The following is a 27,517-nucleotide window of genomic DNA, read 5'->3' as shown; positions in this document are numbered from 1 at the left end:
CTCTGTCTCCAAATTCAGTGTTCTTTGAACTACATCACATTGCCTAAATTCCCAACACAGGGAGAGATTGTTTCTTCCAATTCTTTCTCTTAGCTTTCTCTTTGAAGCACTTCTCTGTCTGACCCACCAAGCCCCCATTCTTACCAGGGACATTTCATTCTCCTTGATGAAGTGGAGAGCAGAGAAGTGTTCTCCCTTGACTGTTGTAGTAAAACCAACTTCCATTTTTTTTGCACATGTAGCTATTATTTGGCACTGGCAGAAAAACAAATATAACTCAGTCTCCATGGGTCAATGGAAAATTCATTTTTGTCCTCCATGCTTTTCTCTGTCTCTATTGTTACTGATTCTAACTCTACTAGTTAACTGCTTTTTTGTCCTGCTTGCAAAGTTGGTGGAGTGGTGTAATGAAAAAGGCTTTACTGTCAGTGAGCTTTCATATTTTTTTTCCCCTCATGGTATAACTATTAAAGGATAGTCATTAGAAAACTCTCTGACAAGTACTGGTAGATTGATGCAGAAGAGGAGTTTAATTTTTTCAGTGCCCTCAGGCAACTTTCTGAGATGACCTTATAAATCACAGAACAGTTGCCAAAATCTGCTCCGGTAGAAGACAGTGTCCTCACTGGGAGTTCCCTAAACCAAGAAAATCAGAGGTCTGGTCACTTCCTCTGCTCCTTTACTGCCCTCATCCTCCAGAAAAGATCCTACTTGCTAGGTCTTCAAATCCCAGCTTTCTTCAGACTCTCTAATGCAAATAGTAGTTGTACTTAGCTGTGGTTTGGGAGGTCTTATGTAAAAATCTAACTTTCAAAAGCATTCGTCTCCCCTTCTGTTCTCTTTTCTCTATTCACCAATAATCAGACTTCAGAAACTATGCACTTATATTTTACCTCTACTCTTCCCAGACTTGCTTCCTAGAAATAGATTTCTCCCTACTGATCTAGTGAATTTGGGTTTCACTAGCTCTGTTCCCCTGATTTCTTAGAATCTGATTGCTCCTTCAGCCATCTTTGTCTACTTCCTTGCTCTCCTTACCTAATCTCTTGTTCTCATAATATTTAGTTTGTGAAGATATACTCTATGCCTGTGGTAGTCTCTCAGTGCAGACTAGTTAGTTATTCCTTCATTCCCAGAAGTTTCCATCTTACTTTTAGCTGATTTTTTTCTTTCTCTCTAACATCTCCCTTCCTACCACACCACACTCCATGACCCAGTGACTTAAACTGTGATCCAGATGGCTTTCAGGAGTCTTATTCAAAAGAAGAAGAAAAAAAGTCTTAGTTAAAGACTGTTTACCTTGAGTTGTCAAATACCACCAACAATGGGAAATGGGTCTTTCGTGGACGTTCTTTAGACAACGTTCAAGTGCCTACAGAACTCTGAAAACCAAGTTTAATGAGCCTTTGCCCACACAGCAAAAACTGATAGAAGGCTTTGAGGTATAGCTGAGGATGGGGTGGGGGAGGCACTATCCTTATTTACTATAAGTCAGGACTTGGGAGTTTATTTAAGTCCTAATTCAGTGTACTGGAAGGGAGTTGGGAAGGGAGAATCAATACAAAATACCACTCATTTGGTATTCTGATGATCTCACCAGATTCTTATTTATAACCTAAGATATGATTCTCTTTCCCAACCAGTCTGCTATTCATATGAATACCAGACTATTATTCCTTGAGCATGGCTAGGTCATTCCACACATCTTCTCAAGTCTTTTAATGGTTTTTGTTCAGTTGTTTTTCAGTCATGTCCAATTCTTCATGTCCTCATTTGGGGTTTTCTTAGCAAAGATACTGGAGTGGTTTTCCATTTCCTTCTACAGTTCATTTTACAGATGGGGAAACTGAGGCAAACAGGGTTAAGTGATTTCCCCAGGTCATATAGCTAGTAATGTCTGAGGCCAGATTTGAACGCAGGAAGAGGAGTCTTCCTGACTCCAGGCCCAGTATTTTACTGCACCACCTAGCTGCTTCTTTTAATAGTTCCCTACTCCTAATTAGGAAAATTTATACACCATAGCCTTCTCTACTATTTAAAGCCTTTCAATATGCCAACTGATTGTTAGGAGATTAGGATCCTGTAGGGCTGGTAAGAGGAGTGGGAAAGTTCCATCCATATCCTTCATCACTGATGGTGATGGGGTGGGGATAGTTCATTGCAGTGCCATCAAGGTATCTAGGAGTGCCATGAAAACTATGTATAATGAAATAAGTCTGAATAAGATCAGCCTTCATGAATCCAGAGCAGACCAATTGTTAAACCATTTCAGAACAATCAAGGAATATGTTGTAAGTACCCAAATAAGACCACAGTGTGAGGAGTGAGAAGAGTGTTCCCTTGGTGGGGGAGAAATCTGGAGAAGCTGGGAAGCAGGTGTTAAGTATTGTGAGGTCTCAGCCTTTTGTCTCATCCTTTCTAGTTATAATTTTGGGGCACAGAGGATAACCCCATTGTTTGTGTTGGCCTCATGAAGCCTAGAGAGAAAAAGCATTATTTAAGTGTGGGAACAAGTGGTGATCAAACCTAATACCAAATCCCATCTAGCACTGCTTATCTGAACTGTATCAGCTGAGCTTGCTCCCAGTTCCCTTCCCTTGAGGGGAAAGTGGGGGTGGAAAGGCACATTGGGCAACTATACACACCTACCTGTCTAGCTTTATCTCATCCTACTCTCCTTATTCCATGACCTAATCATATTGAACTACTTACTGTTCCCCAATGTACTTCCATTCCTCATACTTTCCTACCTCTGGGTCTTTGATCATTCTGTTCTTGGAGTGCCCTCCCACCAACTGAAAATTTCCTCATTGTTTGAAACCCAACTCAGTGCCTGCTTCTCCATGAAGCTTTTCTATTCCTTCCCATCCTGTCAATAATAGCCTCTTTTCTGCCTTTTGTTTGCGCCTTTCATCCATTTGTCAAATATTATTATATGTTATTTTATGTTGCGGTCATTTGTGTACATCTTATAGTCTCTAATTAGAGTAAAACCTCCATGAAGGCAAGTGCCCTCTCCTATCTGAAGGATAGCTCCTGTAGAACCAGTGTATTTCATACCCAATAAGTGCTTAATGAATATTTATAGAATTTGTTGGATTGAAAGGCAGTCCTGGCTCATTCTGGGGGTTACTTACCATGCACAGGGAGGGCACTAAGGTAAGCAGTGGGCTTATTATAGATCCTGAGATCTCTAAAACTTACTTAGCCCAGTGCCTGGAATGTAGTATTTAATACATGCTGATGGATTGATTGAACGGCATTTTCATTAATCACTGTCATTTTTCAGTTGTGTCCAACTCTTTGTGATCCAGTTTGGGGTTTTCTTGGCAAAGATACTGGAGTGATTTGCCATTTCATTCTCCAGCTCATTTTAAAGATGAAGAAACTGAGGCAAAGAGGGTTAAGTGACTTTGAACTGAGTTCAAATTCAATCTCAGATACTTTACTGTCTGAGATTGAATTTGAACTCAGTTCTCTTTCTGACTCCAGGACCAGTACTAACTAGCTGCCCCAAGAACTATCTTACTAGCTCCAATTAGAATAATAACTCACTTCTAGGGCCCTTGATCTTGCCCTCACAATCACCTGGTGATGTAGATAAGTACAACTATTATTTTACAGATGAGGGCACTAAGACTCAGAACCCTGAATGAATCGACCACATTTCTAGCAAACAGTAGAGTTCATACTTGAACTCTCAGCTTCCAATTCTAAGTCTTGTACTTAGCACAATGCCCAGTACATAGTAGGCACTTAATAATGTCTATTGAATGACTGACAGTGTTCTATTAGATTATGCTGCTTCTCCATTTTTAAGTGAATGAACAATTGAGAAAAACATGAATGTGTTCACAGAGCTATCTTAAGTCCAGAGGTTGATGGAATGTAAATTATAAATAAACAAATTATTAATAAATAAATATGCTGACTGCTCTTACTGACAGTCTACCCTTTCTCTTGGCACTGGCTAAAGTATCAGAACAGCCTAGGCATGTTAAAGGCACACCTTGCTTTACATAAAACATGGTCATATGTAAAGCATTTTTTTTCCTCTAAATTGAATCATGTTTTCAATGTACTAGAAAGTGCATTATTTTTGTAAGCTCTACTAAAATAATTTAGGTAAATCTTTTTATGCAAGGAATAATTCTCACCATTTCTCAATCTTTACCGCCACCTCAATTCCCATTGATCCTCATGTTCTAACCCTGCACCCATGTCCAATGTTGTCTACTTTCCAATTGCTATCATCATCATCATCATCATAAGTATCATTAGTCTTTCATAAAAATAAACATGTATTTCTATGTCTTATATCTGTATATATATATATATATATACACACACACACACACACACACACACACACACACACACACATACACATACCTAATTATTTACAGGTTATCTCCCCTAATGTTCTCTCACTGAGAACAAGGACTATTTTTTTTTTGCCTTTCATTGCATCCACAGCATTTGCCCACAATGGAAGACACATATTTGTTAACTGATCAATTTAGTGTGTATTTTCATAGATCATGTTTTCCTGAAGTAAAACACACCTGTATTGAAGATAGTACAATGGTGTCTGACCATCCCACTAGTTATCTCTTTGCATGAGGATCGTATCAGGTCAGTCACATATACAGGTATCTTTGGGACAGGAACCATGAGGCTCTTTTGGAACCAAGAAAGAACAGAGGCCCCACATGATTATGGTGAAATCTTTAGAATGCTAATTTTAAACATAGTTTAAGAAATATCATGAAATTATGTGCCAAAAGGTCAGATGCCTAGCAAGCACTACTTGGGAAAATTAAATTATTCACTCCACACAGGAATCCAGTATACAAAGGCCCTCAACAAACTCAAATATTTCTGTCTCTTGCTTTTCCTCACACTAGGTCAGAAAGCTGTTGAAAGCATAAACGTTCTTACTCTGTCAACCCTGGCATTCTCCAGCTCCTCTGACAACAACCACTGAAAGCTGTTATTAAGGGATAATCTTATAATTCCCAGAATGAGTTAGAGCAGAAAGCATGTACTGTTTCTCTCTGTTATCTAGTTGGTTGCAGAAGGTTAATTTTCTTTCCATTGTTCTGATTCTATAGTTTCCCTGTCAAAAACAAAGGTTAAGTCAGAAGCCATACAACTAGTTTCTTTTCTGCTGAAAGGGCAGGATGCCTCATCCTTCCAGCAGAAAAGCAGTTCATTAATTAGGAAATTCAGAGATGTGATTTGATATGTTAGATGTTCAAAACATGAGCGATTTATTTCTTTTCAAACATTTCCTTTTTATCATTAAAAAACCCACAAATATATTAATGTATAAAAGGGGAAAAAAGATTTCAAGAGGCAACATGTGGATAGGGAGGTGGTCTTGGAGTTAGGAGGACCAAGGTTCAACTCCTGCCTCAGATACTAACTGGTTTTTTAATCCAGGCAAGTCACTTAACCCCACTTTTCCTCAATTTCCTAGCAATAAAATAAGTATGTTGGGCTAGATGACCTCTAAGGTCCCTTCCAGGTCTGAATCGATGATCATAAGATCATCAAGACTTTCAGGCAGGTAGATGGTTCAGTAGACAGTGTTGGGCTCGAAGTCAAGAAAACTTGAGTTCAAATTCTGCCTCACTCTTACTAGCTGTGTTACTTTGACAAATCATTTAACTTTGCCTAGCCTCAGTTTCCAAATCGGTTAAATGATAATAATAATAGCACCTATCTTAGAAGGTTGTTTTGAGGAACAAATGAGTTAACATGTAAAGTGATTTTCAAACTTAAGCACTAGATAAAATGCTAGCTATTGTGTCACATACAATTTGGTTTCTTAAACATCTATTACACTTAACAAAGAAGTAACAAAATTGCCTTTTTATGTGCTTTTCTGAACCTTTGTGGTTTTCTCCTTGTATTTTTAATGTTTTCCTCTGTGTTCTTTTATGTCTTTATTTTTTATCCCTGTCGCTACCCATTAACTCACCCCCACCTCAAATAAAAGCTTTCCCATATAACAACTAATTATACCTTATATTCAGCAAAGCAAATCAACACCTTGGCTAGGTATGGAAAACATATGTCTCATTTGGCATCTCTAGTCCATCATCTTTTTGGCAAGGAACAGGTTTCTTCATTATTAGTCTTCTGAAGTCCTGATTGGCCACTGCATTGATCAGAGTTCTGAAAGTCTCAGAATCGCTCTCCTCTATATTTGTGTGGTCATGCTGTAAGTTGTTGTTTTGGTTACTGTAATACTGAAGGTTTCTTTCACTTCTGCTTACTATAGTGGCCAATTGCAGATATTCTTTTTTGAGTGAGGGAAACTAGTGCTAAGGTATCATTAGTGACCAACAGGTTGTTGTTTGTTGTTTATTCGTTTTTATCATGTCTGCCTCTTCATGACCTCATTTGGGGTTTCCTTGGAGTGGTTTGCCATTTCCTTCTCCAACTCATACTACAGAAAAGGAACTTAGGCAAATAGGGTTAAGTGATTTGCTCAGGGTCCCACAGCCAAATTTAAACTCTTGTCTTCCTGACTCTAGGCTCAGTGAGACTCTAGACTCTAACCCATTGAGCCATCTTGTTGCCCAACCAACCAACAGGTGGGTTCATTTTAATTATATGTATTTTATTTAAACTAACCCATGCATGATTTTCAGGAGGGCCTTACATTTCTAACAAAGAAGTTGCTATAAACTGTATGTACTGATCCAATCTTCTTGCCCTAGAAGTTTCTAAAGTTTCCAGGGCACTTTTTAAATTATAACAACTCTGTTCTTATATTGGAAAGAAGCAAGGTAGGGACATACACAATTGTGAAGTTTAAAAATTTTAGAAACAGAGAAATATAAACCAGAGGGTGGTAAAGAAGAAATAGTTTCATTTCATTGAATAAATATTTAAGACAAGACAGGGGTTTGTTTAAAAGCATAAAAGGTTTCTCACGCCAAGGGATTTTTTTCCCTTCTTGTTTCAACCTGTTGTCATTACTGTTGAGTTGTTTCATTCATGCCTGACTCTTTGTGATCCTATTTGGGGCTTTCTTGGCAAAGGTACTGGAATGGTTTGCTTTTTCTTTCTCCAGCCCATTTTACAGATAAGTACTGAGGCAAACAACATTAAGTGACTTCCCAAGGTCACATATCTAGTAAGTGTTTGAGTCCAGATTTGAACTCATGAAGATGAGCTTCCTGATTTTAAGCCCAACACTATTCCCACAATACCATCTAGCTGCCAGCCTATTAGGGGTTACTTAAGAGCTCACAGTCACTGCTTATTATAACTTGTTTATATTACAATTACAGATCTAATATGATGAGCTGATCCACATTTTTAGAATGTCAGTCAATTAAACCCTCTCTCTCTCTTGAAATTACTTTGTATTTATTTATATATACTTTATATTTACTTACTTTTGTACAAGTATTCCTTCAAGTAAAATATAAGCTTCTTGAGGTCGGGGACAGCCTTGCTTTTGTCTTTCCACCCCTCATCCAACCCATCTAGTACAGAACACATAAGATAGGGCTAGGGATTGTATATGTGGTTCCATTTGTTTAGGGAACTCCTACATGAGGAAAATCTCTCTACCAACATTGGTAGATAACGTCTCTGCGAAATTCAGTCTTAGAGAGTTGTCTAGATTGCTAAGAGGTTAAGTCATATGCCCACATTACTTACACAGAAGCCATTAAGTGTCAGAGACATTATTTGAACCCGAGGTTTGCTCATTTCAAGGCTGACTTTCTGTCCACTGTCATGCTGCCTTTAAGTTAGCAAGCACTTAATAGACAGTTGTTGAATTAAACAGTATTCTTTGGTTAAACCACAGTGTTACAATAGTGTGTAGTACAGGGAAAAAACACCCCCTAAACATACAAATCAATAACTGTAAGTATTTGGAAGTACATTAACCCCTTCAAGTCAGTATCTTCAGTCTTCTTACCAGTATCCAGTACGGGAATGTGTACAGGACATGACTCTCAAGTGTTGAAACTGATGTTCATGTTTGGGTTTATGGAATCAGGGATGTGACTTCCTAGTCATACTTCTTATACTACAGCCCATTAAAACGAAGTAATAATAGCCTATGAATCTCTTTCATATGTAGTGATTGTTTCATAGCTAAATATTCAATGTTCTTGAGCCTTCTCATAGAATAATCTGCAGGTATTTACTGTCTGCCTAGCACTCTATTTTATCCTGCAGTTAGCCAATAAACATTTATTAAGCCTTGGCTATGTGCCAGGTACTATGCTAAGTGCTGGAAACACAAGGAAAACAGTCCCTGCTTTTGAGGAGTTCACAGTCTAATGGGAGAGACAACATGTGAACAATTATGTACAGACAAGCTACATACAAGATAAATTGGAGTTACTCGGCAGAAGGAAAGCACTAAAGTAAGGGGGATCAGAAAAGGCTTCTGGATCTGGGACTTTGTCAACTGCCACATTATAGCTATCTATACTTCCTTATGCTGTGTACCCATGTCCTTGCCTTATGGACCAGACACTATGCTAAGACACTATTACTTTTTTTTTACCAATATTATCCCATTTGAGTTTATAGGGGTAAGAAATGAGAAGATGAGTCTGATGAGAGCAGAGAAGGTCTGTTTGGATATAACTATTTGTAGATTCCATAATTGCCAGGCATACAGATAAGATAGATTAACCCCATTATAAATTTTCCACAGGGGCTCTGCTCCTCATGCTGGGAACATGCCTTTAGGCCTCTTGATTCTGTATCTCCCTACATTATGTTTAGTTCTTGACACATCACCAGCTCCTTACCCATTTACATGGCCATACATTTCTCTGATGATATACTTTATGTTCCCCCCCACAACAATTTTTGGTTGGTGATAGGCTGCAGTCTACTCACAGCCACCAGGGACCATACTATCATCCAGAGAGTGACCCACCATTTTAATTCTTGAGTCTGTGGCATTTCATGATATACGCTCATATAGCATCCTTGTTTCAAAGGCAAGCTTAGATTTATTAGAAGGACTGTATGAGTTGCCTTTCCCAAAGGCAATACAATCCATTCATTGTTCATTACTAGGTCTAGTTCATTGTCTATCCACTCTATCAAATATGTATCTTGTAGCTGGAAGGTCTGGGATATGTAGAAGATACATGTGACACAGTCCTAGCCCTCAAAAAGCTTGCATTCTTTTTGAGAACATGCTAGGCCATGATTAGAGAACAATTAAATATTAAGCTATATGGTACTGGCTATGAGTATATAATCCTGGAGAAGGAAATGGCAAACCACTCCAGTATTTCTGCCAAGAAAACCTCATGTACTGTAGGGGTACACAAGGTCATGAAGAGTTGAACACAACTGAACAATGACAACAACATAAATATAATGAAAATTCAGAGAAGGGAAATATCACTAGCTGGAGATGAATAATGGAATTTCATTTCACATCTATTTGTTATTGGGTTTCTAGTTCCTCACTGAAAAAATGGGGCAGGGAGGTTGAACTAGGGGATCTCTAAGGTCCCATCTGGTCCTAAACCTGTGATCCTAGTCAATTTCATTTTTGTGATGTTCGATGCTTGTCACATTCATCATTTTCCTATGCTCTTTTTGAAGAAGGAATCATAATAGACAAGCATGACATCTGAATACAAGGTTTTGATCATTCATTTCTTAACTCTGAATGTATTTCCCAGCATAATTATTTTTAATCATCTCCTTTTCTCACCTTAGCACCAAAATAACTGAGTATCAAGGAACATATTAACTAGATTTAGAACATCTTGTAGGTTCTTTGTATAATTTCTTCACTTCATCTTCCTGAGTACTTTATGCCCATAAATTACAATTTCCTCCATGGTGGCCTTTTTGCTTATGTGTATCACCATTACTGCAAGCTGAGATAAGCGCATGCCCCATGAAATTATGCTTTTGTACCACAGGGCACATGATAACACCAACTCCACCAATTCCTCTATTCACCTCTCAAAGAAATATTGTAAGCCCTCATTTAATTTAGCTACAAATTCATTGTGGTTTCAGGTTTCATTTTAAGTGAGAATGTCACAATGGAGGTTTCTTAGTTACTCTAGTGCAGGGTTTGGTTTGGTTTGTTTGTCTTTTTTTTTCTGGAGGGGGAAGGCAGGGCATTTGGGGTTAAGTGACTTGCCCAAGGTCACATGGCTAGTAAGTGTTAAGTGTCTGAGGCCAGATTTGAACTCAGGTCCTCCTGACTCCAGGGCCAGTGCTCTATTCACTGTGCCACCTAGCTGCCCCAGTGTAGGGGTTCTTAAACTTTTTGTGCCATGGGCTCCTTTTACAGTCTAGTGAAGACTATAACCCCTTTTCAGAATAATGTTCTTAAATGCTTAAAATTAAATATATAGGATTACAAAGTAAACCAATTATAGTGAAATAGAGTTATCAAACACTTAATAAATAAACAAGTTCACAAACCCCCTGAAATATACTGTGGAACCCTTGCAGATTCTATGGATCCAAATTAAAAGTCCCTGCTCTAGTGAAATATGAGTTCATTGGACACTGGATAAAAATGTCACATTTGGAGTAACAACAATTAAATTACCATTTTTCAACAGTGAAAAATCTGAGTGATTCTTAGTGCCCTCTCTTTCCTTTCATCATCACTATGGAAGATGGAGGGATCACACAGTACCAAAGACCATTTTGGTTTTTTTGTTTGTTTGTTTTTGGTCTCATTTTTGGATGCTCATGTCTGCAGAACCCTTTATCTAGTGTCTTACTCTAGACTTAACTAGACTGATCCTTGAACAAGCAAGCATAGTCTGTTACCATACAGTACATGAAATGTTTCCATGTTGGTTGAACCTTCCAGAGCTTGCATATGATTAGGGTACAGCATTCAAAAATTCAGACTCACCTCTACACATGATGAGGCATCAAAAGAGGATTTTTTTTTAGAGATAGACATGGTATCTATGATACTTATTGAGTAAAATATTTGATAAAATCTCTCTCTGAATTTTTAGGGTCTTGTAAATAAGATGCATTTTGCCTAAATTTAATACCATTTTAAAACTAAGGGTTCAATAAATTAAGAATTCCCTCAAATACATTCAATTTATGAAAATTTTACATTTTAATGTAATGACATTTAAGTATATTATGAATTATTGTGATTTTTTTTTCTTTTTGGAGGGGGGATAGTGGGACAGTTGGGGTTAAGTGACTTGCCCAAGGTCACACAGCTAGTTTTTCTGTGTGTGTGTTAAGTGTCTGAGGTTGGATTTGAACTCAGGTCCTCTTGACACCCAGTCTGGTGCTCTATTCACTGTGCCACCTAGCCTCCCCAATTATTGTGATTTTTTTTCAATTAACTTAGTTCACTTTACCTAGGCTTTCATATTTTAATTAGATGTGTATTATACTTAAAAGTAATAGAACTTCTTATCATAAAAATATTCTCTAACTCAAACTTTATATGTGCTAAGTCAAACTGGATTTTCCATTCACAATTCTGATTTATTGATACTTTCTATAGTCTCCTAAGAATTCAAATTTTATGTAAATTACCAATCAGAGCCTTATAGCATTCCTCTGAGATATGGAATACCAGCTACTATAAACCCTTTCATGCCATCAAGCATAATGTAGGTGTTGTAATAGAGGACTTCAATACAGTAAAAATGGAACAAACATAATTAGGCTATAATTTTAGGTGATAATTTGACTTGTGAAATAACCAAATCAATGAAATAATGAGCCATGTTATAATGAAATTTTACTGTATTAATTTAATATTTCAGGGGTCTGAGATTTTAATGGTACTGATGGTCCACTAATGCAGATCACAGCCCCTCAGTGCCTTAGTAGATGGTCTTCATGAGTTCCTTTGGCAAAAAAAACAACAGTAACAACAACAATCAATTCCTCTACCACCACCACCACGAAAAACAAACACATCACCTGGTGATCAGCCTTCTCCTGATGTACTGAATGAACTAAGCTCGTCATTGAATGGCAAACAAATAGGCATGCTAGACTTTCTGCGATATCAATGCATAATAACCTCAATGCTACAATGGAACATCACTGTAGGAAATTAGTCTAATTATATTACAGCCTCAGTTTTATAGATTATGAAATTGAAATAGAGATGAAATGATTTGCTTTTGGTTACACGCGTTTGGAACACACATCATTTGATTTAAGCCATGTGTTGTGTTAATGACAACTGTTTTGTATAATAGAAGCACTGGACAAGTAGTCAGGAGATTTTGATTTAAATCTTAGCTTTGCCAGCTGTCTGACCTTGGGAAGGTCGCTCAGACTCTCAAGGGACTTTTATAAAATGAGGGATTTTGACTAGATCAAACCAAGGCCTCTTCCTACTCTAAAATTATCCAATCTTACCCGCTTCTATAATATGAATTGATGAACAAACATTTTTTTTTAATTTTTTAATTTTTTTGCTTTTTGAAGGGGGGGAAGGCAGGACATTTGAGGTTAAGTGACTTGTCCAAGGTCACATGGCTAATAAGTGTTAAGTGTCTGAGGTCAGATTTGAACTCAGGTCCTCCTGACTCCAGGGCTGGTACTCTATTCACTGAGCCACCTAGCTGCCCTGAACAAATATATATTGAAAATTTTTTTTATTCAAGGAACTATATTTGGTGCTTTGTTGTTGTTCAGTATGTTTGACTCTTTGTGACCCCATTTGGGGTTTTCTTGTCAAAGATACTGGACTGGTTTGCTATTTCCTTCTTTGGTCCATTTTACAGATAAGGAATGGAGGCAAACAGGGTTAAGTGATTTGCCCAGGGTCACACAACTCTTAAGTTTCTGAGGTCAGATTTGAACTCGTGAAGAAGGGTCTTCATGATTCCAAGCCCAGTGCTCTAACTATTTTGCTACCTAGTTGCTCCATGCTCAGTGCTTTAGGTAGGGATAAAAAGAAGTAGAAGATATAGCTTTTGCCTCAAAGTAGTTTACAATCTAGCTGAGGAAATAGGACATAAGCACATGGGAATTTGTATAACTCTAAAAGAAGTAAAGAATAGTTCAATATCCAGTTCTCTAAACACTGTGCTGGGCACTGGAGATATAAACACAAAAAAACCATGATCCCTGCCTTCCAGGAGTTTAGGGTTCACTAGGGGATACATGCATGCAGATGAATAAATAGAAAACTTTTACACAGTAAGCATGTATTATTTGGTGGTGGAAGACGACAGAGCAAGAGAGATAGCAGGGTCAAGTATGCAAACGTGGTAATGATCTGTCTGGAAATGATGGCTGAATCCATAGGAAGGGATGGGATTAGCAAAGAAAAGTGTGTGAAAAGAAAAGATAACCTAGGACAGAACTCAGCTGCCTTTCCTCACCCCTGCTTAGGGGGCAGGACATGGATGATATAAGCACCTCCCTAGGAGACTGAGGAAGAGCCATCAAATAGGTTGGAAGAGAATAGCCTCACATAAATTCAAATGAAGAGAGAGTATGGAGGGATGGGGGTAATCAACAGTGTCAAAATCTTCAGAGGCAAAAAAAAAAGACTGAGAAAAGGACTGGATTTACGATTTATAAGATCTTGGTAATCTTGGAAAAAGGATTTTCAGACCAGTAGTTGGATCAGAAGCCAAATTACACTGAAGATAGCTATGTGGCTCAACTGATAGAATAATAGGCCTGGAATAAGGAAGACTTACATTCAAATACAGTCTCAGGCATTCACTAAATGTGTGCCCTGGGCAAGTCATTTAACCTCATTTGCCTTAATCCACTGGAGGATAAATGTCAAACCACTCCTGAATCTTTGCCAAAAAAACCCCACATGAGGTTACAGAGTCAGATATGACTATACAACAACAAAAAACTAATTACAAAGGTTTGAAAAGTGAGTGTGAGATGGAGAAGTACAACTGTGATGATATAATGGTGATAATAATGATAATGATACTAGTTAACGTTTATATAGTGCCTACTACATTCCAGGTATTACATGTACTAAGTGCTTCACAATTGTTATCTCATTTGGTCCTCACAACAACCTTGGAAATAGGTGCTATTATTATCCCCATTTTACAGATAAGGAAAGTGAGACAAACAAAAGTTAAGTGACTTGCCCAGGGTCACACAGCTAATAAGTATCTGAGACTAGATTTGAACTCAGGTCTTCCTTACTCCAGATTCAGCAATCTATCCTCTACATCACCTAGCTGCTTCAGTGAGTATAAGGAGAAATGAGCACAGTGAGCTTCTTCTAGGAATAGGGTATGAAGAGGAAGGGGAATATAGAAGAGTAGTTTGAAGTAATAGCAGGGAAAAGTGAAGGTTTTGCAAGGATGGTGGTGTAATTTTTGGCAGCAGAGAAGGAATTAGTGAATGAGTTTTCAAAGGAAAAAACCTAAACTAATCATTTTATTATAACCAAGTCATATGAAAAAATTCTCCAAATCACTGAAGAATGCAAATTAAAGATTTGAGATTCTGCCTCACACCTATTAGACAATCAAAAATGACAAAAGAGCAAAATAATAAATATTGGATGGGCTCTGGGAAAAATTTTTTTCACTAGTGCATTGTTGGTGAAACTGTGAATTGGTCCATACATTCAATAAAACAACTTGTAACCATAACCTAAGGTTACTAAACTGAGCATACCCTCTGACTCAATTATATCACTACTAGACCTATGATCCCAAAGATATAAAAGAAAAAGAAAAAGGCTCTATACATATAAAAAAATCTTATAGCAGTTTTTTTCATGGTAGTCAAAAAGGAAACCAAAGGGGTGCCCTCCTCTTGGGAAGTGGCTCAACATATTGTAGTATATAAATGTAACACTACTTTTGTGCCATAAGAAATGATGACATGGAGAATTTCAAAGGAAATTGGGGAAACTTCTATGAATTGATGCAGAGAGAAGTGGGCAGAATTAGGGGAACAATTTATACAATTGCTATCAATTGTTGGTAACAACATTATAGAAAAAAAATAACTTTGAAATCTTTAAGACTGAACAATACATGGATAAAATCACAAGTCTAGAAGGGGGATCATTCCCTTCACCTCTTTCCAGAGACATTATTAATTTAAAACGCAGGAAAAGGCATACATTTTCAGACATGGCTAATGTAGGAATTTGTTTTGCTAAACTATGTAGCTATGTATTGAGGGCTTTATTTTTAGGGTTTGGTGGGGGTTGCTCATGGTGGGTAGTCAGAGGAAGAAATGAATTTTTAAAATGCTTATTAATTGAAAAAATGAAAATGAACCCTTTAAAATTACCTTGTAAACCTCAAGTGCTAAATAAATGTGTTATAATTATGCAAAAAACCATTTAGAATTGAGAAGGATCTCACTATGAATGTCTTCTATGCAAGAAATGTCATGAGACAAAAAATGAATAATTATCAATTGAAATCTATAGACAATAAATACTATAAAAATTGATAAGAATGAGAGATTTTGTGGTCTTCAGTGGACTGAGAAATTATCAAAACTAAGAATTTGATTTGCCTTTTAGAAAGTGAATAGAATTTAAGCACCAAATGGAGAAGGGGTGAGGCATGGTGATAATGAACAGGGAATAGAAAATGATATGAACAAAAGCAAAGGCATCATGTTCAAAGTCTCAACCTTTCTTCAGCTTTTCCTTCTGCAAAAATAAAAGGAGGTAAGTATATACTGGGGGCAAAACAAGCTGAAAGCAATTACTTGTTATATATTATTCTGTTTTCCTCATCAAATTTTGACCACATAGTCCCCTAGCTTCCATTGCTCAAAAGAGACTTGATAATTCAGAATACTCTTGGAATGAAGCCCTAAAAATGAACATTAATGAGTTTTTTCCCATAGAAGCATGTGGTATTAATGCAAAACATTTTTAATAACTGAAAATTTGTGATTCAATATTAAGGCAATTAGTGACATTGCAAGAGAAATTAAGGTAGAAAAGTTAATGCAGAGTCAGTCAGTGTTTATTGCATTTTGATAGAGACATTGCATTTATTTCATAAATGGATCCTCTTGAAAATAGGCTTTATACATTTATTTTTCCATTGAGATATAAAAAAGTGGTAACCTTTTATTATTTGGACAGTTTTATTAATATAAAAGAACAGAAACAAAGACAACTGTGTAAGAAACACTCAAAAAGTAACCCCAGAGAGAAAAAATACGCTTCCATAATGAAGGTGACCAAAGTGTCCAGTTTTCCAGCCTCCATGTGATATGTGATAAATATGAAGACTTTAAAATGAAAAGCTAGGAAATCCTAATACCTAGACTTGTGTGATGACTATGGGACAACTGTAAATTGCTTATTTGTGTTATGGCTGATAGAAATGTAGATTTTGTTTTCTTACCATAGGATAGAGGTGAGCCATTTCCCATAAGAGATCCTGCTATAGAGTAGTAGAGTTGAGCAAGACTATATCTATATATAGACTATATATAAACATATGAAGACTATATCCCAAAGGATGGACCTGGAAAACCTCTACAGTTTCCAGATGGAAGGTTCCAAGCAGGGAAACAGCCTTACCCAACATGAGAACAGAGAGATCCAGAAGAGCAACCTTCCCCCACTTCAGTAAATTGGAGTGCAGACTGTTCTTTAAAGAAGCCAAATACATCAAGACCTGTGAGTTACCCAGAGCACATGTGCTCCCTATGTATATGTCTCTGTTCTGTGTACTTATAAGTTTGTGCCCACTCTCCTACAGAGACATTGTATGCACTGGGGTGAGGGTGGGAGGAAGGGGTTTTAATATCAGTTTTTTTTTATTATTCTTGCTTTGCCTTCACTTTAATAAATATTTCTGATTGAGTTAATGGTATATTGACTGATTTATTAGATAGGAAGCATTTCATTGAGGACTCAGAGCTACATCTGTTAGCAATAAAATTATAGGTCTTCCCCCACATCAGGGTTACTCTAAGAGCACTCAGAGTAAATAATAGTAGTATGTCCACCCTTGTTGGACTTCTACTTGCTGAGAACCCCCAAGCTACCAGTATGCAAGTGTAGATTGGGGTGATTAAGCCAAAACTAGAGACAAAAGAGAGAATAGGTAATTGAGTACCAAGCTTTGTGAATGATTATAAATATTATTCAGGGGGTTCTTCAGTGTTCAAGAATATGGATTCTTCATTATAAAGTAGGCTCTTTGATGGCAGGAACTATTCCATTTTTGTCTTTGTATCACCAGTACACACAGTGCCAGGCAGGATAGGATTGCTCAGTGAATTTGCTGATTGATTAAATAAATGATCAAGGGAGATTAGCAAACAGTTCTTAAAATAATCATAGATTATTAATAACCATGTGAAAAATTATTCCAAATCACTAATAATGATAATTCAAATAATTGTTTTTTTTTACTTTTTACTCAGAAAATTGACAAAGATGGAAAAGGATAAAAATCATCAATACTGGAAAGACAGGGATACTGATACTATGTTGATGAAGTTAGTAATTGGTCTAACTGTTCTGAAACAAACATTTGGAATTATGTTAAGGGAAAAGACCCAAAACATCCATGCCTTTTATCTCAGAGTTCCTACTGCTAGTCATATACCTCAAGGAGGTAAAGGATAGAAATAAAAGTCTCATATATGCCACAGTATTTGTTGCAGCACTCTGGTGGCTAAGAACAAGAAACAAAATGGTTGTCCATCAGTTGGGGATGGTAAAACAAACTATGGTACATGAATATAATGGATTATTAATGTACCCTATGAAAGGTGAAGAATATGAAGATTCAGAAAAAAACATGAAAAGACACATGAACTGAATAAGTTTTGAGTAATTAGCACCAGGAAAATTGTAAATACAAGGACTACAACAATGCAAACAGAAAGAACAATAAATAATGCTCAGTCTTGGTCCTGGAAAAGAGATGAGAAAATGTGCCTTCTTCCTTTCATTGGCGAGATGGGCGGGTTATAGGTCTGGAATGTTTCATTTTGATGTGTAGACTGGTTTTACTAAACTCATTTTTATTTTTAAATCTTTTTTTTAAAGAAAGGAAATTGTAATAGGTAAGAGGAGGTATATTTGGAAATGAATGAGATGTAAAAACAAAAGGTATAAAACAAGTAAATTCTGCAAGTAGCTTCTACTCCTTCCCCACAAATGTGTAGAGGCTTAATTTAATCTTTAAGATGTCAGTCCTAAACAGAAACATCTCAGGGACCTCCCTGTATATCAGGAATCCCTTTTTGCCTTGTAATCCATATTATACCTTTCTATAACCAAAGCAAACACACTTTGTGAGCATGTCTCCATATTTTATGCTTTCCTTGATATTGATAATTAGAGGGTCTTCCTACAAGTTATCTTTGCCAAATTTTTCAAGGGATCTCATGATTTTTAATCATTCAATTCCCCTGAGATTACCTTTCATCTCCTTGGCATATATGTATGAATTATTTCCATGTTGTCCTTTTTGCCATGCACCATCCCCATTATAATGTGAGCTCTTTGAGGGAAACTCTTTGTCTTTTTTTGAAGCCATTGAGCCTAGCATATAGTAAGTGCTTAATAAATGCTTGCTGCATGACTTAACTGACTAATCCCTCTAACTATTGGTACCTCCCCTCCCAAAATACCTTGTACATGGTGCCACAAAAGTCTTAGTGCAATTCTAAGCATCAGTAGCTTTAACTTTAAACTAAAACTTTTATGGCACCTGTATTTAGCTATTTTGTGTTTACTTATATGTTCATATCTTCCCCATTAGAATGTAAGCTCCTTATTAATAGGTATTTTTTCATTCTTTGTATTTGGACTCTTAAGACCAAACACAGTGCCTAGTTTATAGCTCATACTTGTCAAATGCTTGTTGATTGATTGACCGAGTACCTACATCAATGAAGTCATAGATTCAGTGGAATATTGAAATATTAAACCAAGCAACATTAATCTGACCAAGAACATCTGTGTACTTTCATTCCTCCCTTCCTCTCTGAGCTTGAGGCTTCATTCTTCAGATATAAAACAGTTGACTTGGGCAAATCTCTGGATTTCTTTCTCCACCATGACCTAGCAGCCTGGAAGATCACACCACCTCTGCAGCCACTTCCTCTGATGGGCCAGTCCCTCCAGGAAAATTCTAAGGCCATCATGTTCACTCCTGAGCTCTTCTCTGGACTTCACTTCTGAGTCTCCAAACTATTACTGCTGGATAACCCTCAAGCCCATTATATTTTGGCTTTCCAATTAGACTGTAAGTTTCTGGAGGGATTGGCTTTATTTTTTCTTGTATTTGTACCCTCAGTGCTTACTTAACACAGTGCCTGGTACATAGTAAGTGCTTAATAAATTGTATCTTGACTTGGCTTGTAGAGAAATGTGTGTTACTGAAGCTGCATGTCCTAATAACTTCCCACCCTCACACAGGATAAAGAATTAATGAGTCTTTTTTCGACTCCTGGCCTCCAAGATGACCAAGAAGAGGAGGAACAACGGGCGCTCCAAGAAGGGCCTCGGCCACATGCAGCCCATCCGCTGCACCAACTGCGCCCGCTGCGTGCCCAAGGACAAGGCCATCAAGAAGTTCATCATCCGCAACATCGTGGAGGCCGCCGCCGTGAGGGACATCTCCGAGGCCAGCGTGTTCGACTCCTATGTCCTGCCCAAGCTGTACGTGAAACTGCATTACTGTGTGAGCTGCGCCCACAGCAAGGTAGTGAGGAACCGCTCCCGGGATGCCCGCAAGGATCGGACGCCCCCGCCCCGCTTCAGACCCGCAGGTGCTGCCCCCAGACCCCCTCCAAAGCCCATGTAAAGAGCTATCTGTCCATAAACATTCCTGAACCGAATAGAGGAAAATAAAATGGTTGGTCTATCTTAAAAAAAAAAAAAAAGAATTAATGAGTCTTCAATGAAAGCAACCCTTGGTAAATATTCGGAGGATTGGAACCCTCTTCATGGTTCCAAGATATTTAGAGACCTTTAATCCAAGGACCATATAACATTTCCTCCCTGGGAAATGCTACAACCTCAGTGTCCACCCTGACCTTTGTTAGCTGTAGTTATTCAGCTCAGTGGCAGACTGTAGCTAGTATTGGCACCTATTACCTATCAGTCACAACTTGAAAAAAGCATGGTGGTCAGGGCTAATGAACTCAGTAATCTCTGCCCATTAATCCTGTTCTACCCTTCTCCCTATTAATGACTTATGCTTTTGTACTTAAATTTCAATTCCTTACATTCTTTTCAGTATTATTAACTAATTTGTATATGGACTCTCTGTTGGCTTAAAGAACAATCATCTCTGTTTTTCTAAACACAGGATTATTTTTTATTTTTTCATGATTCAGAATATTGATTTCCTTCTGCTCCTCTTCTACAAGATAGACTCTACTGTCTTCCACCCACACCCACTAATATACCCTGAAGTCAATAACCACCATTGAGGGTGGCTATGTTCACCACTCATAGGACCTCACCTATGGCCCTTGCCCTGCCCCTAGATGAAGTCTGGAGTCTGTCTCATTTTCTCCCCTAGCAATCTGCTGGGTAAAAATGATAGATTAGGGCAGCTAGGTGGCGCAGTGAGTAGAGTGCTGGCCCTAGAGTCAGGAGGACCCAAGTTCAGTTCTAGCCTTAGACAACACCCACACACAAAAAAACTAGCCGTGTAACCTTGGGCAAGTTACTTAACCCCAATTGCCCTCCAAAAAAAAAAAAGCAAAAAAGGAATGATAGATAAATCTAACAAAGATAAGATAATTTATAGGATGGCATTTATGAACTGAAGTGACTAACCCTTGGTTATGTATCTATTGGAAGTGGGATTTGAAGTCCATATCTATGGGCTTTGAATCCTTGAAAACCCTGAATCTGAGGTCTGTGTTCTTCTATGCCAAATTGTCTCTCAGTTATATAATATATACAAGTCTTCAGGGGTAAACCTAGTTATGTGAATTTTAGACATCAGGGCAGGCCAGTGCTGATGATATATTGGGGCAGGGGTTCTCTTAGCCTCTTTTCAAGGATGTTATATGCAGGATAGGACTATCACTATAGCTTTACTCAGTCAGTAGGCACTATAGAAATAGAAAATAGGATTGAAACCAACCGAAACATTTTCTAAATCTAACATTTCTAGAGAGTTTATCTAACAGAAATTCACACACACACCAAAACATGTGTAGGCATATACTAGAATCGAAAGTCCTTCTTAAATATATCCGTATGCATGCAATATATGTATATGTGTGTGCATTGTGTATACATGCTATGTAAATGTATACATGTATACGTTTATATACACCTACACATATAGATAGATAGACACATATATGCCATCCAACCCAAGAAGGGTTTCCTCTTCTTTTTTCTATGTGTGTATGTATATATCTTTGTGTATGCATTTAAGGTCCCTGTGTACATATATGTGTATCTATATATGTATATATAACATGTGTGTGTGTGAGACAGAGAGAGAGAGAGAGAGAGAAAGAAAGAGAGAGAGAGAGAGAGAGAGAGAGAGAGAGAGAGAGAGAGAGAGAGAGAGAGAGATGTGTCTCCAATACTTTAACCTAAGGGGGTTTCATTGAGTGAAGGAGAGGTCAGAATCTAAAATGTGTATTGAAGTTCCCAGATTTGGGTATCCAAATTAATGGCAACTCTAGTGGAGAGATAAATATATTCCTGATGATTTGCCTATTAGGATTAAGGTTAGTAGTTTCAAACTTTGCTGACTGAATCTGTTCTTGTCCCCATTCCCAGACTCATTGTCTGTTTTCTCCTGAATGCTGTGTGGCACCCTAAGAAGCAGTTCACTTGCCCCCACTTAAGACCTTCATTTTGCTATACTGGCTGTTTTCTCCTGAATTCAGGTTGACAGTGGCAGTGTGCCCTACCTGCTGACCTCAGCTGAAGGATTCATAGAATCCTAGAGTTTGAAGAGAACTCAAGGTCTTTTCTGCTTTGGTTCTGATTTATGTTCATTTCAATTCATATTTGCTATTACTGGGTGATATAAAGTCACTTAGTGGAAGCAGGGTCTGACAGAATACAATACTTATTATATTGAAGGCTTTGTTGAATTTAGCCTTGGACTGAATTGTTGACGTGGATTTTGAAGATGGAAGGGGCCAGTAGGAATCTGGGACGTTTGGGGAAATGAGCCTCTTTCAACTTTTCTTTGAATTAGATAAGAGATTCTTATCTTATAGAGCTGAGTTATGTGTTACCCAATAAGAAGGGTAATAGATAATCTATTCCAAGTGCTGTTGTTATGGTTGATGTAGGATGCTACTAGTTAACATTTTTACTTCCACTGGAAGTAGAGAAATATTCGGTCAATATAGTAGAAGGCAATTAGAATTTTTAATCCATTTCAACCATCTGTTGCTAATACTATGACTTTTACACATTCCCAACAAAGGTTTTTAATATTTACTCATGAGAAGTGGCTTGACTTAGCAGATAAAAAGCCAGAATTGGAGTCAGGAAGTCCTAGTCTTGGGGAAAATTCAGGCATTCTCTATCCCCTCTCAGCATGGTCAGCATGAAGTTTTGCACATAAGTTTTGTGTCTAGTCATTTGAAGTTCTTACTCCAGGGTTTTCAGGATTCTATCTGCATTCCTGAATTTAGGAAATCAACTGAAAAGTCATCCATAGGGTCCCTCTTCCTTCTTAGCACTATGGCACTAGGTAAGGAATAGTCTTGATCATTGCTGGGTGGGTGGGTTATTTCTGTCTCTCGGGTACCTTGATTTATTTTTGGCTGTAAGTAAGAGAGGTCTAAGGAGAACTATTCTCTACATCCTGTACTTGGGATATTTCATGAATACTTTCTCTGCATGAGGCTTTTCATTGCCAACTGTCAGTTCTTTCTGGTCAAAGCTCTATGTCTAGGTACAGGTGGGATTCAGATGTTTCGGGGCTTCCCCATGAATAGTAGCTCTTTTTTTCCTCAGCCATCATAAATAATGAGGTGGGATGGATGTTGGCCATATGGGTTACAACCTCTATGCCCCTGTTATATCAATATTGAACTTTGTAATGGTCTAGTATAGTGTCTCAGTGCCAGTGAGCATAAAATGTAGTAACTGGTTATGAATGAATGAATTTAAAAGGATTTATTAAGTGCTTTTGTTGTTGTTGTTCAGTCATTTCTGACTTTTCATGATCCCATTTGAGGTTTTCTTGGCAAAGATACTGAAGTAATTTACCATTTTCTTCTCATTTTATAGATGAAGAAACTGAGTCACTTGCCCAGGTTAAGTCACTTGCCCAGGCTCACACAGCTAGTAAGTATCTAAGGCCAGATTTGAACTCTTGAAAATGAGTGTTCCTGACTCCAGACCCAATACTTCATCCACTGTGCCACCTACCTGCCCCATTAAGTGTTTACCATGGAAATTTTGTTTTTGTTGTTGTTATTGAGTCATTTCTATTGTATATGACTCTTCGTAACTGCTTGGAGTTTTTCTTCACAAAGATACTAGAGTAGTTTGCCATTTCCTTCTTCAACTCATTTTGCAGATGAGGAAACTGACACAAACAAGACACTGCTCAGAGTTACAGCTTACAGCTTACTTATAAGCATACAGCTTATAAGTGTCTGAGGTAGGATTTGAACTCAGGTCTTCCTGACTCCAGGCCCAGTGTTCTATCCATTGAGCCACCTAACTGCCCTTACCATGCCAAACGTTGTGCTAAATACTGGGGATATAAATATGAATTAGAGCTTAGCGAAATAGCATGGAGTATTAGATAACAAACTGGACTTAGAGTCAGCAGAGACCTGCTTCAAATCCTAGCTCTGAAGCTTATAAGCTGGGTGATCTTGGACAAGTCATTTATTTTCTCTGAGCTTCAGTCTCTATATCTGTGAAATGTAATACAATGTCAGGAGGATCTAAGTCACAGAGTTGTATATAGAATCAAATATATACATATACACATACATACATAAAACCTTTTGCAAACTAAAGTACTATCTGTAGTAAATGTCAACCATTGTTATTTATTGATCATTAACTAAAATAACTGACTACTTTCGGGGGATAGATGGTGATAAAACAATTCTGATAATCTTCATGATCTATTCAGTTTGCATCTGTTTCAAAAACTTGTAAAATAGAAAATATATACAAAGTAATCCCAGGAAGCCAGAATAACTTGCGGAAGGCTGAAATATGGAAACGTTGCGTGTAGGTAATGCCACTTGTGCTGAGCTTTGAAAGAAGATAGGAATTTTAAGAGGCTGAAGTAAGGCAAGCCTCTGAAGGGTTTCTCCTTCTCTCAAGTTATAGATGGCATTAGAGAACAAGGCAGACTTTCCCCAAAGAGCTCCTCACACAGCATAGGATGCTGCTTTCTACAATCAGTTTCTAATATCAGTGCTTTCCTCCAATCCAATCAGCTCCCCACATCAATTTCAGAGCCTACCTGACTCCAGTCAAGCTAGTATTAGTTGTTCTCAGCTCCTCTAAGCTTCTCAGTTTCAGTGGCTTCTGTCATCTCATCAAAGCTTTTCTTCTCTCGGTCTTTCATGACTTTCTCTGAGTCTTCTCAGATGGCCTCTCAAGTTTTGGATTCTAATTGACTTTCCTGCCTAAAACCAGGGCCTGCTCATGTGTAATGACCCACTTCTGTTTTCAACTGAGAAACTCAAAATCTAGACTAAAGAAACCAAAATAAACTCTTAAAATAAACAACTAAACTTTACTTTAAAAATAAAAATTTTTCAAGGGACTCCTTTTAATTGAACTCCCCCTACCCCTTACCTTGAAATACAGAACAACTTTTTAGCCTTATCTTCTTAGCTGATAAAGGATTTTTTTGGACCCTGCACTTTTCAATGAAGAACCAATCCGTTTAAAGACTAGGAAAGGCAAGTGAATCCTTTTAAAATTTAAATTGTTTTCCTCCCTTGGATGTATCAACCAGAGCAGCTTTGGAAAATAATTTGCCAGAAGAGTGAGAGGGGAAAAACTATCTAGCAGATTTTTCCATTTTGGGCAAGAGTAGGTGCTTATAGTCATGTGAATGAAAAGGATAAATAGTCTACCTGAGTCTGACAGTAACTGCTTCCTCCACCCACCAAGAAAAGAGACCACAAAATAGTCAAAGCAACATTATAGAGAGTAGAGGCATCTCCTTCCTTCCATACCATAACCCTCGGGAAGTAGTGTGGAAAGTAAGTGGGAAACCAAAAAAGGAAATGGGCCTAATGGAAGTAGAACCTCCAGAGATTTGGAAAGTTATGTCCATCTTTATAGAGCGACACTCCAATGAGGGCACTTGTGGCATATTAGGGTATGCCTGGGCATATATAGCCTGCCCCATACTCAAGCCTATGCACTTGTATAAATAAATATAGTTTAAAAAAAATAAAACTTATTTCCTTAGTAGCTTTTGGAGGGAAGCAGGCACTAGTATCTGGGGAGGGATATAAGGAAAGAATGCACCTGAACTAAGCTCTCTAGAGGAAAGAACTGTTGTCATCTGAGAGTTAGGGGGAAAAGGAGATATTTTTAGTTCCATAGGGTGATATGTAGTCTTTCAAGCACCAAGACAGACCCATTATAAGTACTAAGCAAGTAATGACTTTTGACAAATTCTGTATAATGTGCTTTGTTGAATTTGCATAGCTCTGAATTTGTGAATGATTGTAATTCCAGCTTGTCATTTTGGGTCAGTATAAGATCTGTGCCACATGGACTTTACTGAGATTATTTAGTATAGTATGGGGAAAAGCATTCAAAAAGGTTTGAATTCTTGAGTCTTCGTGGGACCTCAGAGACCCCTTCTGGATTAGGAATAAGGACATCTACTTCAAAAGGTATCACAGCTGATTTGCCGAGTACAGGACATTTTTAACAAGGGAGGGGTAGGGAAGAATGTAATGAAGGGTAGAAGGAATGAGAACTCAGTACTTGAAGCGTGCAAAGATATTTCCCTGCCTGGTTCTAGTCTAAGTGGCCTTGTGGAAAGCTGGGAGTGGGAGTGGAGGTAAAAAGGTGGGGGAAATTGTTTCCAGCCATGCATAACTGAAGGTCTGCTGCTGTGTGGTGAGGAAGCTTTCTAATTGGCTCAAAACCTGGCATTTCTGATGACTCAGGAGTTTCTGAGCCACAACTCGGCTTGCATACAAAAGGGATAGCGTCAAAAAGACCTCTAAGTTTCTTTGCTTCCTCATGTAAGTCAGGCCAGAACTACTGTGGTGTACCAACTGGGGAAGTAGCGACAACTTGTGTTGTGCCAAAAGGAGCGAGACGCGAGCCCCGCGAGAGTCAAATTGGGAAGTGAATTTTATTTTCCGCGGGACTGTTCAGGGTCAGGCCCAAATTGAACAGTGAGTCTGCATGGACAATGTGTTGGCTTTTAAAGGGATACCATGGGGCCAACGGTTAGGTATTACAGGAGCAGAAACTTATAGAGGCCAAGAACAGTGATTGGTCAGTACGCACCTCGAAATTCCCACCCGAGTCAAGTCTCCCTGACCTGGAAGCCTGCCTACCTCTGTGGAGGTGGACAGACGACTGGGTAAAGGCGGACAGACTGGGTAAAGGCGGACGACATCCATTGGAGGAGGGGGGAACTGACCTGGCAGTCTGCTCGCTTCCCTGAGGGAGGGCTAAGGTTGGGGATGGGAAAACCAGGTACAACGGTATTACCTTACTCATGAGTTCATGACCAAACGGCATCTTGTTTCTTTTGTGTTTGTTATTCTCTCATCTAAGGCAACTAACAAGGCACCCAGAGACAGAATTGTCTAGTAGTAACCTTATGTGTTAAGGAGATCCATCAGCACTATCAGAATCCCACTGTCAACTAGAGTTAGGTAACAGAGTCTACCAGAGATAATGGACAGTGGCCATGAAGTAATGATGGCTGATAACAGAGGAAGTGCCTGAAGGATGTGGAAAGGCAGTCACTTGAGGATAAGAGCAACTTCAGAGAGTTCAGGGAAACTTTAGGAGAACTTCATAAAAAGGCAAAAGAATTTCCTTGTTTTGAGTCAGTTTCCATTTGTTTTCTTACATATGCCCCTCTCTACCATTATACTTTAAATTTAAGGCCATTTTCTCCAGGGACCATAGGGTCTCCCAGGAGGAAAGTATGCCTGCAATTTAGTAGTGAAGGATGTTTTTATAATTACTTTTATTGGTACAGTTCAGTAAATCCCTTTTCTAAAAGCTTAACAGAGTTGAACCAATTCCAATTGATAATTCGAAGCATACCAATGGGGGCTTCAAAGCTACAGTGTTAGAAGGTGTAACTCCTTAGGGTTATCTCTAGAACCCTGAAGATAGTTATACTTAACCACTCTCTGAGAACTCAACCTTCCAGTGCCAGTGGAAGTTGGGCAACTGTGTGTATATGTATGTGGGGAATGCCACATGTGGAATTGTCAGAGTGGTAGGGCTGAAGGAAAAAGGTAGCAAGCAGTCTTTGGCTCCCACTTTCAGCATTGAAGGCTGTGGAAACAGATTGCCTAAGATGTAGTTACAATAACCTTACAGCAGAATACAGAGAGGACTACAACTGAGTTGATATCAAGGACAAGA

General features: G+C 38.2%; 1 pseudogene; it reads left to right on the top strand.

The window, feature by feature from the left end:
* Nucleotides 1-19,851, top strand: part of LOC138176297 (small ribosomal subunit protein eS26 pseudogene) — a 126,597-nt pseudogene extending 106,746 nt beyond the window's left edge.
* Nucleotides 19,852-27,517: the final 7,666 nt, after the last annotated feature.

This window comes from Petaurus breviceps, unplaced genomic scaffold (genome assembly GCF_028583685.1).
Source record: "Petaurus breviceps papuanus isolate PSGF00001 unplaced genomic scaffold, PetGlider_PUasm1.0 84, whole genome shotgun sequence".
In the NCBI taxonomy this organism is placed as follows: Eukaryota; Metazoa; Chordata; class Mammalia; order Diprotodontia; family Petauridae; genus Petaurus; species Petaurus breviceps.
The sequence above is the reverse complement of the archived record's forward strand: the minus strand, read 5'-3'. Positions and strand labels throughout refer to the sequence as shown.